Genomic DNA, 12,660 nt, shown 5'->3' on the forward strand with positions numbered 1-12,660 from the left:
GCAGTACATTTGGAAAGGGTGACCATGAGACAGATGCATCACATTGCATAATTGGGGTGAATGGCAATGATGGATCAATAAATGGGGAGACATTGAAGTGCATAGAAAATGAAGGCTGGGTGCTGCTGAATGCTGAGTGGATGAGTGAAGTGATGTGATAGAGAAGACTTAGCAAGACAGAGTAAAAGGGCATGGGGTTAACATACAGGATGCATTGAATCAGCAAATTTCCTGATCTGTTTAGATCATTAAACTGCTTTCCGTAATGCACCAAAGATCTGGGGACAACACTCCTGCCGCTCACCTCCTCCAGTATGTCCCTTCTCCTCCTCCTGATTGCACCCAGCAGAAATTCCAGTAAGGCATCATTAAACCTGGGCACTGCCCTTGCTCTGTGTCCACCATTGATCCTGAACACCTCCAATTTACATTTGTGGATCGTCCCTTTAAATACAGCTGAGAGCCCATCGTGCAAGCATGCATCACATCTATTGCACAGCTTGGAGATGTGAAAAACAAAAGTTAAAATGAATTAATTCAATTGAGTTGAGATTGCAGATTCTGACCCGCTCAGTTGACTTTGGTGTTTCCCCCTTGCAATTCCACCCCTTGCATGAAAGCCACCTTCAGATTAATATCAAAGCTTAAGAGTTTGGTAGAAAAATCATCCAGAATTTTCACTTTAGAGCTCATTCCCTAGTTGGAAAATCATTAGCAAGATTAGCTGGAAGATCTGCACAGTGCTTATATTAAGTGGTAGTGTCAGTTTATGCAATTCCCTAAAGTAAATTGCGTCAGTTGTTTAATAAGAAGATTTAAGCCCCAAACTGGTAACCTCTGTTGGAGGAAATCAATTATATCTGCATGTGTTGAGTTTCTATTAAATTACTTATCCTTGGTGGTTTATGTTGCAGATAAAATACTTTAAACTATTTGTTCGTGTATCCCGTCTCCAATGTCATTACAATACAGTCTACCTCAACTGTCTTTTTGTCTCAGTTTCCTACTGTTCCTTTGATTTTTTTTTTAACCTGCATCTTTCTCTGAAGGTGGATGAAAAATATAACAGAAAAAAAACTAGCTGAATAGCAATAGAAGAGTTCTAGAATTTTTTTACAAGATTTTTATAAATTTTGAAGGAAACAGATCTACTAAAAAGACATTGAGCTTCATTGTTAGATGCTTTTTCTGTTATGCCTGATGTGTGTATTGACAACGTTCACATTGCTAGCTGAAAATTATTCAGGTAACCATCTGTATGCCATCACTAAATAAAGTATAGAAAATACTGTAGGGCTGGTTTCAAACATACGGGCCTGGTAGAAACCAATTGGGTGGACAATTAAAATGGCCCTTGCAACCTACCCGCACCAATCTTAAGCTGCTCTCCTGAGTCTGCAAGAGGAAAACCCAATGGAAGGGAGGAGGGTCCTTCTTTCAATATGCTGATCAGACTCTGATTCTGGCATGAGAGCCTCGTTGCAACTTTAATCAGAGTTTTAAGCATGGAAGTCGATGTGGCTTTCCTGCCAAGGCCAACACAGCGGGCGAAGGAGTTGGATGAGAAGAAGGCCAGAAAGGTAAGTGAATTTTATGTTTCTTCACAAAATCACAGAATCGTTACAGTGTGGAAGAAGGCCATTCAGACCATCGTGTCCGTTCCGGCTCTCCAAAAGAGCAATTCCCTCAGTTCCATTCCCCTGCCTTCTCCCCATAACCCTGCACATTCTTCCTTTTCATATAACTGTCTAATTCCCTTTTGAATGCTTCAATTAAACCTGCCTCCACCATGTTCTCAGGCAATGCATTCCAGACCTTAACCACTCGCTGCGCGAAAAGGTTTTTCTTCATGTCACTTTTGCTTCTCTTACCAAATACTTTCAAGCTGTGTTCTTTCATTGTCAATCCTTTCATGAGTGGGAACAGTTTCTCTCTATCTACTTTGTCCAGACCCATCATGATTTTGAACACCTTTATCAAATCTCCTCTCAACCTTCTCTTCTCCAAGGAAAACAATCCTAGCTTCTTCAATCTATCTTCATGACTGAAATTCCTCATCCCTCAAATCATTCTCGTGAATATTTTCTGTACTCTCTCCAATGCCCTCATGTCTTTCCTAAAGTGCAGCGTCCAGAATTGGATGCAATACTCCAGCTGAGGCTGAACTAGTGTCTTATATAAGTTTAACATAACTTCCTTGCTCTTGTACTCTATGCCCCTAATAATAAAGCCTAGGATACTGTATGCTTTATCAACCGCTCTCTCAACCTGTCTTGCCAGCTTCAATGACTTATGCACATATACACCTAGGTCCCTCTGCTCCTGCAGCCCCTTTAGAATTGTACCCTTTATTCGATATTGTCTCTCCATGTTCTTCCTACCAAAATGAATCACTTCACATTTCTCTGCATTGAATGTCATCTGCCACTTGTCTGTCCAATCCACCAACTTGTCTATGTCCTTTTGAAGTTCTACACTATCCTCCTCACAGTTCACAATGCTTCCAAGTTTCATATTATCTGCAAACTTTGAAATTGTGCCCTGTATACCAAGGTCTATGTTATTAATATATATCAGGAAAAGCAAGGGTCCCAACACTGATCCCTGGCGAACTCAACCACAAACCTTCCTCCAGCCTGAAAAACATCCATTAACCACTACTCTTTGTTTCCTGTCACTCAACCAATTTTGTATCCATGTTGCTACCATCCCTTTTATTGCCTGAGCTACAAGTTTGCTCACAAGTCTGTTGTGTGGCACTGTATCAAATGCCTTTTGAAAGTCCATGTACACCACATCAACAGCATTGCACTCATCAATCCTCTCTGTTACACAGAAACATAGAAAATAGGAGCAGGAGTAGGCCATTCGGCTGTTCGAAGCTGCTCCACCATTCATGACAATCATGGCTGATCATCCAATTCAGTAACCTGTTCATGCTTTCGCCCATAACCTTTGATCCCTTTAAACCCAAGAGATATATCTAACTCCTTCTTCAAAACAGACAATGTTTTAGCCTCAACTGCTTTCTGTAGTAGCGAATTCCACAGGTTCACCACTTTGGGTGAAGAAATTTCTCCTCATCTCAGTCCTGAATGGTTTACCCCGTATCCTTAGACTATGACCCCTGGTTCTGGTCTCCCCCACCATCGGGAACATCCTTCCTACATCTCCCCTGTCAAGTCCTGTTAGAATTTTGTAGGTTTCAATGAGATCTCCCCTCACTCTTCTGAACTCCAGCAAATATAATCCTAACCAATTCAATCTCTCCTCATACGTCATTCCCGCCATCCCAGGAATCAGTCTGGTAAACCTTTGCTGCATTCCCTCTATAGCAAGAACATCCTTCCTCAGATAAAGAGAACAAAACTGCACACAATATTCCAGGTGTGGCCTCACCAAGGCCCTGTATAATTGAGCAAGGCATCCCTGCTCCTGTACTCGAATCCTCTCGCTATGAAGGCCAACATACCATTTGCTTTTTTTACTGCCTGTTGGACCTGCATGCTTACCTTCAGTGACTGGTGCACGAGAACACCCAGGTGTCGTTGCATATTTCCCTCTCTTAGTTTATAGCCATTCAGACAATAATCTGCCTTCCTGTTTTTGCTCCCAAAGTGGATAACCTCACATTTATCCACATTATTCTGGATCTACCATGCATTTGCCCACTCACTCAACTTGTCCAAATCACCCTGAAGCCTCTCTGCATCCTCCTCACAACTCACCCTCCCACCCAGTTTTATGTCATCTGCAAAATTGGAGATATTACATTTAGTTCCCTCAGCTAAATCATTAATATATATTGTGAATAGCTGGGGTACTAGCACTGATCCCTGCGGTACCCCAGTAGTCACGGCCTGTTATTCGGAAAAAGACCCATTTATCCTTACTCTAAGTTTCCTGTCTGCCAACCAATTTTCTATCCATCGCAATACACTATCCCCAATCCCATGCACTTTTACAGGCTAATCTCTTAAGTGGGACTTTGTCGAAGGCCTTCTGAAAGTCCAAATAAACCACATCCACAGGCTCCCCCTCATCAACTCTACTAGTTACATCCTCAAAGAATTCCAGTAGATTTGTCAAGCATGATTTCCTTTTCGTAAATCCATGCTGACTCTGTCCGATTCTACCACTGTTCTCCAAGTGCTCTGCTATAAAATCTTTGATAATGGACCTAGAAATTTCCCCACTGCTGACGTCAGGCTGACTGGTCTATAATTCCCTGCTTTCTCTCTACCTCCCTTTTTAAATAGTGGGGTTACATTAGCTACCCTCCAATCTGTAGGAACTGTTCCAGAGTCTATAGAATCTTGGAAGATGACCATCAATGCATCCACTATTTCTAGGGTCACTTACTTAAGTACTCTGTGATGCAGACCATCAGGCCCTGGGGATTTATTGGCCTTCAATCCTATCAATTTCCGCAACACCATGTCTCTACTAGTACTGATTTCCTTTAGTTTTTCTCTCTCACTAAGCCCTGTGTTCCCCAACATTTCTGGTATGATATTTGTGTTCTTCTTTGTGAAGACAGAACCAAAGTATGCATTTAGTTGGTCAGCCATTTCTTTGTTCCCCATAATAAATTCCCCTGTTTCTGACTGTAAGGGACCTACAATTGTCTTCACTTATATTTTTCTCTTCACATACCAATAGAAACTTTTATAGTCAGTTTTTATGTTCCCCACAAGCTTGCTCTCGTACTCTATTTTATCCTTCTTAATCAATCCCTTGGTCCTCCTTTGCTGAATTCTAAACTGCTCCCAATCCTCAGGTCTGTTGTTTTTCCTGCAAATTTATATGCCTCTTCCTTGGATCTATTGCTATCTCTAATTTCCCTTGTAAGCCATGGTTTGGCTACCTCTCCCGTTTTACTTTTGCACCAAACAGGAATAAACATTTGTTGCAGTTCATCCATGCGCTTTTTGAATGTTTGCCATTGACTTTCCACCGTCACCCCTTTAACTAACGTTTCCCAATCCATCATAACCAACTCGCACCTCATACCTTCATAGTTTCCTTTACTAAGATTCAGGACCCTTGTCTCAGAATCAACTGTGTCACTCTCCATCTTGATGAAGAATTCTATCATATTATGATCGCTCATCCCAAGGGGTCTCGCACAACTAGATTGTCAATTATTCCTCTCTTATTACACAATACCCAGTCTTAGGATGGCCTGTTCTCCAGTTGGTTCCTCAACGTATTGGTCCAGAAAACCATCCCATATACATTCCAAGAAATCCTCCTCTATGATATTTTGACTAATTTGATTTTACTAATCTATGTGCAGATTAAAGTCACCCATAATTACAGATGTTCCTTTATCGCATGCATCTCTAATTTCCTGTATAATGCCATTCCCAACATCACCATGATAGTTTGGGGGTCTATATACAACCCCCACTAACATTTATTGCCTCTTAGTGTTTCTCAGCTCTACCCAGACAGATTCCACATCGTCAGAGCTAATATCTTTCCTCACTATTATGTTAATTTCCTCTTTAACCAGCAATGCAACTCCACCGCCTTTTGCTTTTTGTCTGTCCTTCCTAAATACTGAATACCCCTGGATGTTCATTTCCCATCCCTGGTCACCTTGCAGCCATGTCTCCGTAATCCCGACTATATCATACCCGTTTACATCTATTTGCGCGATTAATTCATCCACTTTATTGCGAATGCTCCACACGTTAAGGCACGAAGCCTTAAGGCTTGTCTTCTTAACATTACTTGGCCCCTTCCCACTGTTTTACACTGTGGCTCTGTTTGCTTCTGGCCCTTGATTTCTCTGCCTATCACTTTTCTTATTCCCCTTACTGTCTTTTGTTCTTGTCTTTGATCCCCCCTCCTCTGACTCCTTGCAAAGGGTCCCATCCCCCTGCCATTTTAGTTTAAACCTTCCCCAACCACTCTAGCAAATCCTCCCCCTAGGACATCAGTCCAGGTCCTGCCCAGATGTAATCCATCCAGTTTGTACTGGTCCCACCTCCCCCAGAACCATTCCCAATGTCCCAGAAATCTAAAACCCTCCCCCTCACACCATCTCTTCAGCCATGTATCCATCTGATATATCCTGCTATTTCTACTCTGACTAGCACGTGACACTGGTAGTAACCCTGAGATCACTACCTTTGAGGTCCTACTTTTCAACTTACTTCCGAACTCCCTATATTCTGCTTTTAGGACCTCATCCTTTTTACTGCCTACGTCGTTTGTACCAATGTGTACCATGACCATTGGTTGTTCACCCTCCCCCATCAGAATGCCCTGTAACTGCTTTGAGACATCCTTGATCCTAGCACCAGGGAGTCTCTTTTGCGGCCACAGAAACATCTATCTATCTATTCCCTTTACAATTGAATCCCCTATAACTATTGTATTCCCACACATTTTACTCCTGCCCTGTGCAGCAGAGTCAACCATGGTGCAACGAATTGGGCTGTTGCTGCTTTCCCCTGAGAGGCCATCCCCCCAACAGTATTCAAAGCAGCATATCTGTTTTGCAGGGGAATAGCCACAGGAGATTCCTGCACTGCCTGCCTAGTAGTCTTGCTCTGCCTGGTAGTCACCCATTCCCTTCCTGCCTGTGGGCTCTGAGCCTATAGGTGCTATCCACGATACTCTCTGCCTTGTGGATGCTCCACAGTGTTCCCAGCTGCCGCTCCAGCTCCAAAACCCAGGCTTCCAGGAGCTGCAGCTGGAGACACTTTCTGCACACTGGAATTGTTCCCAGCTTCCTTCATAGAGCATGAGGAGCACACCACGGCTTTGAGCTCTCCTGCCATGACTCAACCCTTTAAATTAAACCTTTTGGAAGATCTTAATATCAAATAATATCAATTACTCTAGGGCCCTTCTTCCCTGGTCCTCGTTACTACAGAACTCCCTAAAAAACACTACTTACTATATATGAAAAAAACTGTAGACCTTTCTTACCTTAGTTACTAAGCCAGCTATTTTGAGCTATTCCCTAACAGCAGTGACTCACCAACCAATCACCTTGCAGCTTTCCTGTGACGTCACTGTTGGCTTTTTTTTTCAAAACTCTGGTGCGCCTGAAGAGGTCCGACTGCTCTCACACTGGTCTAACTGCTCTCCATTCCTGAAGGTAAGTGAAGGCCCGCGCTGGATTTATCCGCTCCTGGTTCTGGTTGTTTCCACACAGGTCCGACTGCTCTCCGCTCCTGAAGGTAAGTCCTCAAAAAACTCCAGCAAGTTAGTTAAAAATGATTTTTCCTTAAGAAATCCATGCTGGCTTTCCTTAATTAACTGGCATTTGTCCATGTGACTATTGATTTTGTCCCAAATTATTTTTTCTAGAAGTTTTCCCACCATCGAACTTAAACTGACTGGCCTGTAGTTGCTGAGCTTATCCTTACACATTATTTTGAACAAGGGTGTAACGTTTGCAATTCTCCAGTCCACTGGCACCACTCTCAAGTCTAAGGAAGATGAAAAATTATGGCCAGTGCCTCTGCAATACCACCCTCAATTCCCTCAGTATCCTTGGATGCATCTGATCTGGTCATGGTGCTTTATTCACTTGAAGTACAGACAGCTTATCTAACACTTCCTCTTTATCAATTTTAAACCCCTCTAGTGTCTGACTTACCTCCTCTTTCAACATTGCCTGGGTTACATCTTCTTCCTTGGTAAAGACAGATGCAAAGTATTCATTTCATACCCCATCTATGCACTCTGCCTACAGGTGTAAATCCCCTTTCTGATCCCTAATCGGCCCCACTCCTCCTTTTACCACCCTTTTATTCTTTATCTGCCTATAGAAAACTTTGGGATTTCCTTTAATGCTAACTGCCAATCTCTTTTCATGTTCTCTCTTTGTTTCTCTTATTTGCTTTTTCACTTCTCCTCTGAATCTTCTATATTCAGCCTGGTTCTCAATAGTATTCTCTACCTGGCATCTCAAAAGCACACTTTTTCTTCTTTAGCTTAATCTCTACCTGTTTGTCATCCAGGGAGCTCTGGATTTGTTTGCCCTACATTTCCCCTTCAAGGGAACATACCTTGACTGTGCCCTAACTATCTCTTCTTTGAAGGTAGCCCATTGTCCATCTACTGGTTTTCCTGCCAGCTTTTGACTCCAATTTATTTGCCCCAGCTCCATTCTTACCCCATTGAAGTTGGCCTTCCCCCAGTTAATTATTCTTACCCTGGATTGCTCCTTGTCCTTTTCCATAGTTAGCTTAAACCTTATGATATAATGATCACTATCCCCGAAATGCTCGCCTACTGATATTTGATCCACTTGGCCCACCTAATTCCCAAGAACCAGGTCTGGCAGTGCCTCTTTTGTCATTGTACATAAAACAGCAACAAAATACAATGGTCCTGGGGTGGAAGACCAGCGAGGCCTATGCAGATGAAGTTTGGGAGTTAAAATCTCCTGGGCCTCACACAGCAAAGGTCCAGATGGTTTGACACCTCCTCGGCCCCCTCTTGCAGAGCTCCTGCTCCTAGATGAAAAAGGCTCTTGCATTTTAAAATCTATTACAGTCTAAAAACATGATTAAATACACACTGATTAAAACTTTCAGGTGTATGGTTAAACCATAACCCCTTCATTCAATATTTTATTACTGTCGTCAATGTTTTGAAACAGATACTAGTCAAAAGCAAATAAAATATTCTGGGACATTAGAATGTCCCAATTCTAATTGGTAAAAAAAAATTTATGTAAAAAAAGATTGTTTACTGTAATGCTTTTCAAGCTATTATTAAACTTTCTAAATGTAAAATATAGTTGTGATGGCAATATAAATTACCAGGGACTCTGACATCTCCTTCAAAGCCTTTTGGAAACCATGTGATAGTGATATGCTCATTATTACCACAGAGATGTTTCGTACATGTCAATAATTTCTTGCTAATTAAGGAGCTGTGCAAAATTGTGTATCATGGCACAGCCACTGCCCTGTCTCTTCCCAGCTTCTTAAACAAATCATTATTTTGTCTTTATGAAGAATTAAGGAAAAAAATGCATCATTGCAATCAGGTCATTCAAATAAAATATATTGCACTGTTCCTTTTATTTGTGAATCTATTTTTCAAATGTTCTAACTAACTGACCACACAGCTGATTTTCTTTCAGTCTGAATCACTGCATTCACCACTTCTGTAGTGGAAGAAAGGTAATAAACTATTGCTACAACACATATTGATTTTTTAGAATCTACTGTGGTGAACAAAGATAATAACGAGGCATTCTTTGCTGTAAACTAAAAACAATGAAGTACATGAGGAAAATACACTACAGTTACACTCATTCTGGCCAGATTTAATTTACCTCCAAACCCTTCTTATCTAATACTGAGGACTACATTTTCTGATGAAGTATGGGCAGCAGTATCTCCAATGCAAACATTACCCAAAGGATTGGACAAGAGATCGAAATGCATTCTCCTTCCAATACTAGCTAACTTTTGAAATCATATTCACATTCATTAGAGATGGTAGAACTGCTTTCTGTCCCAGAAAGAGAGAGGCCATCTTGTCTATTAGCTGTGCTTCAAAATTAATCAATGTACAATTGGGAATGATTTCTCCCTCCCCTAGCCATACCACCTCTGTCCTACACATTTGGCATGAACACTTAAATGTCTACAGAGCTCTGGACCAAGTGGGATACATCATCATATCCTGAAGAAATGTGTGGGAAAAAAAATCAAATGAAGCTTAGGTTACTATTTTTAGAAACTTGACATGTGCTAGCACTGTAACTGGGACTGGAAGCAAGCAGAGGACTCAAAATTCAAATGAAAATTTAACACGATACAGAAATTGAAATGACACATAATTTATGATATTTCTGGTAGAAATGCCAGCTTATCTTGAAGGGCATTATTGACATTCATCTAAAAAGCATGGAAACCATAAACTGCCATCAGCATGCTTACAGAAACAATTGGCCTGATAACCCAGAGGCTGGTACTGATGGGGGCAGGGATAGTAGGTTAGTGGGCACAAAACATAGAAAATGATTCAGTGTAGCAGAATTCAACATGGCTACCCAATTATAATTTTACTTCTGGGTTTCACGTTGTCAATGCACAACAGTGGGCATGATGTGCACTCACATCACATAATCTCAATGTGATTATTTAAAGGGCCAATTCAAAGATGGCATTTGGAGAAAGTAGGAGTTTGTGCAAAAGATTGCAGAGATTAAAAATGTACTTGGGATGGTCAAGGACTGTGCCCTAGTTTAATGACTCATCACTTGATGCTATGCTGGCTGCAATGAGAAGCAGCAAGGAAATAATCTTCCCCAGCAAGGAAGGAAGAAACCTGCCGTTGTCACCAAGAAGGTATGATTAGAGGTGGCTGAGGAGGTTAAAAGCAGGAGGACTGTTTCCTGTTTCAGGTTCTAGGAATCCAGGGTCAGGAGGAAGTTCTTTAATGACATAACTAGGTCAGGAAAGGTGAGCACAGTTGCATGTTCACTAACATCCTGTAGTGCACCCCCATCACTTTGACTTGTCAAGGTAAACCCTTATATCACTCTTCACACCCACTAACTTTCAAGAACACCCATTATTCTCCTTCTGTGCAGTTCCTCAACTTCCCATGTATCCATCCACCACTGCGGGTAGGGTTTCCCATTTCCGATGTTTTAACCTACCTAACCGCTGCTACCTGGAGGTTAGGGTTAATATTCCTTTTTGAAGAATCTAAAAATCTTCAGCTCATTTGTCTCTTTAATCAAAAAGGCCCTGATATTTATGTGAGGAGGGTGTAGGGTAAATTCTACGAGGTCAGGGAGACAGAGGTTCTGCTGAATTTAATTGCAGAGCCTTATTATAATTTTTTATTCCTTTTCCCAACTGACAGCCAGCCAAATCGAGAGGCTGTCTGGCTGCCTGGTGGGAAAACCTGGCAGGAATCTTTGGGACTGATCCAGGCAATCAGATGGAGGGACAGGCTGCAGATCAGGGCTTGGGGATCAGATTGGATAACGAAGTAGGCTTCAGATCAGTTGTTGGACAAGGGGTGGTCGACAATTATAGCAGGGGCTAGAGAGGGCTGTGATCAGCCGAAGGGAAGCCAAAGGTTTCCTTGAGGGGCTGGGGGAAGCATTCTTGCACCTGGCAGCTCCCACCTCCATTTCACTGCTGGGTTTCCTGAGCCTTGGGAAATCTAGCTATCAGCAGTTAAATTTAAATCAGTCACCCAACTGCACTGTGGGACCCTGATTTAAATATGGTAACAAAGCTCACTGCTTGTCAAGATGGGAGACTCATACATCTCACTAATCAGCACTTTAAAATTAACACGTACGTAGCGCATTAGAAATGCATTCCCCATTTATTAGGGTTAACACCCCTCACCCCATTTCCTCCCCCAATCTTCTCTCACACATCATGGTAGGCTTAATATCAAGGCCCAAAGGTCTGTAACTAAATCGAAAAATATCATCATAGTTTGATTTACATAGTGAGTTATCACAGTGACATTTTTCAAAGTGTTTCATAAATAAATTGTTTTGAGGTTTGACTGTTTTTAATAAGTTGCAGTCATTTAACACCAGCAATGTGCCATAAAGAACAAAGAGATGAATAATCAGTCTAACACTTTGGCAAGTCATGAGTGAAACATGTTTTATAAATACAAGTTCTTTCTTATCTGTTTTTCTCATGCTATTGTGCTGAGGGAAGAATATTAGCCAGGAGAACTCCCTGCTCTCCTTCAAAAAGTGCCATAGGTTCATTAATAATGAAAAAATCTAATGGAACAGACAGTTGGGAGTTTGGCTTAAAGCCTCATTTTTAGTTAAAATAAATTTAATGCACCAGGTCCATAAATTGTTCAGCAATGGCTCAACCATGTTGAGGAAGTAAAGTCTGTACCTTTTCTCACATCTCAACTAACAGTTCAAGGCCTAGAAATTGGATTGTGCAAGGCCTGTTTTGTGGCCTCCTAAGCATCCAATAAGGCATGCAGGAAGCAGATGAAAATGTGCCGCCCACCATATTGGATCAGGCTTCTCTAGTGGCATGAAGAGCGCGTGCCAGAAGTATTTAAAGTGCTGAATTCATTATTGAAATCAAGGTCCTGAGCTTTTTGCAGGACCCTGTTCTGCTTTTGGTATGTCTCAGTGCCTGATTCAGCACATGCTGAAATAGTACAGCAACACATGGTGCTAACTGCCAAGAAGGACCTCTCACCAGCACTAGTTCAAATCTACTCCCCTATAATCTGACGGGGGGCTGGGCGTCAAAATATGGATCACATATAGTTTGTTCCATTCATACTGGATGAAAGTTACCAGCTGGGTTGCTGAAACTGTATTAATAGATTCACAGGGTTGAGTTGCAAAGAACAGGCTGGATTTTGTTGTCCCGCTGCCAGCAGTGACAGTGGGTGCAGAAATGGCGGGTGCAGAAAATGGCAACCGTCCTGCGCGGGACCCGCACCGCCGTGCCATCATGATTCTGCGGTAGGCAGTCACTTAACATATTCATGGCGGCTGCCTCCCCCAATCATGTGGCGGGGGCAGCATTGGTGACACCATTCACGGCATCACTTGATGCGGAAGCAGGTGCTGGCGCCATTTTTAAAAGACTGCCAGCCCCGTAGACAGTTCAACAAAATGCAGAGATCCCCCTTCCCCCCCCCTTCCCTCTATGAATGCTG

This window comes from Heterodontus francisci, chromosome 1 (genome assembly GCF_036365525.1).
Source record: "Heterodontus francisci isolate sHetFra1 chromosome 1, sHetFra1.hap1, whole genome shotgun sequence".
Taxonomy (NCBI): Eukaryota; Metazoa; Chordata; class Chondrichthyes; order Heterodontiformes; family Heterodontidae; genus Heterodontus; species Heterodontus francisci.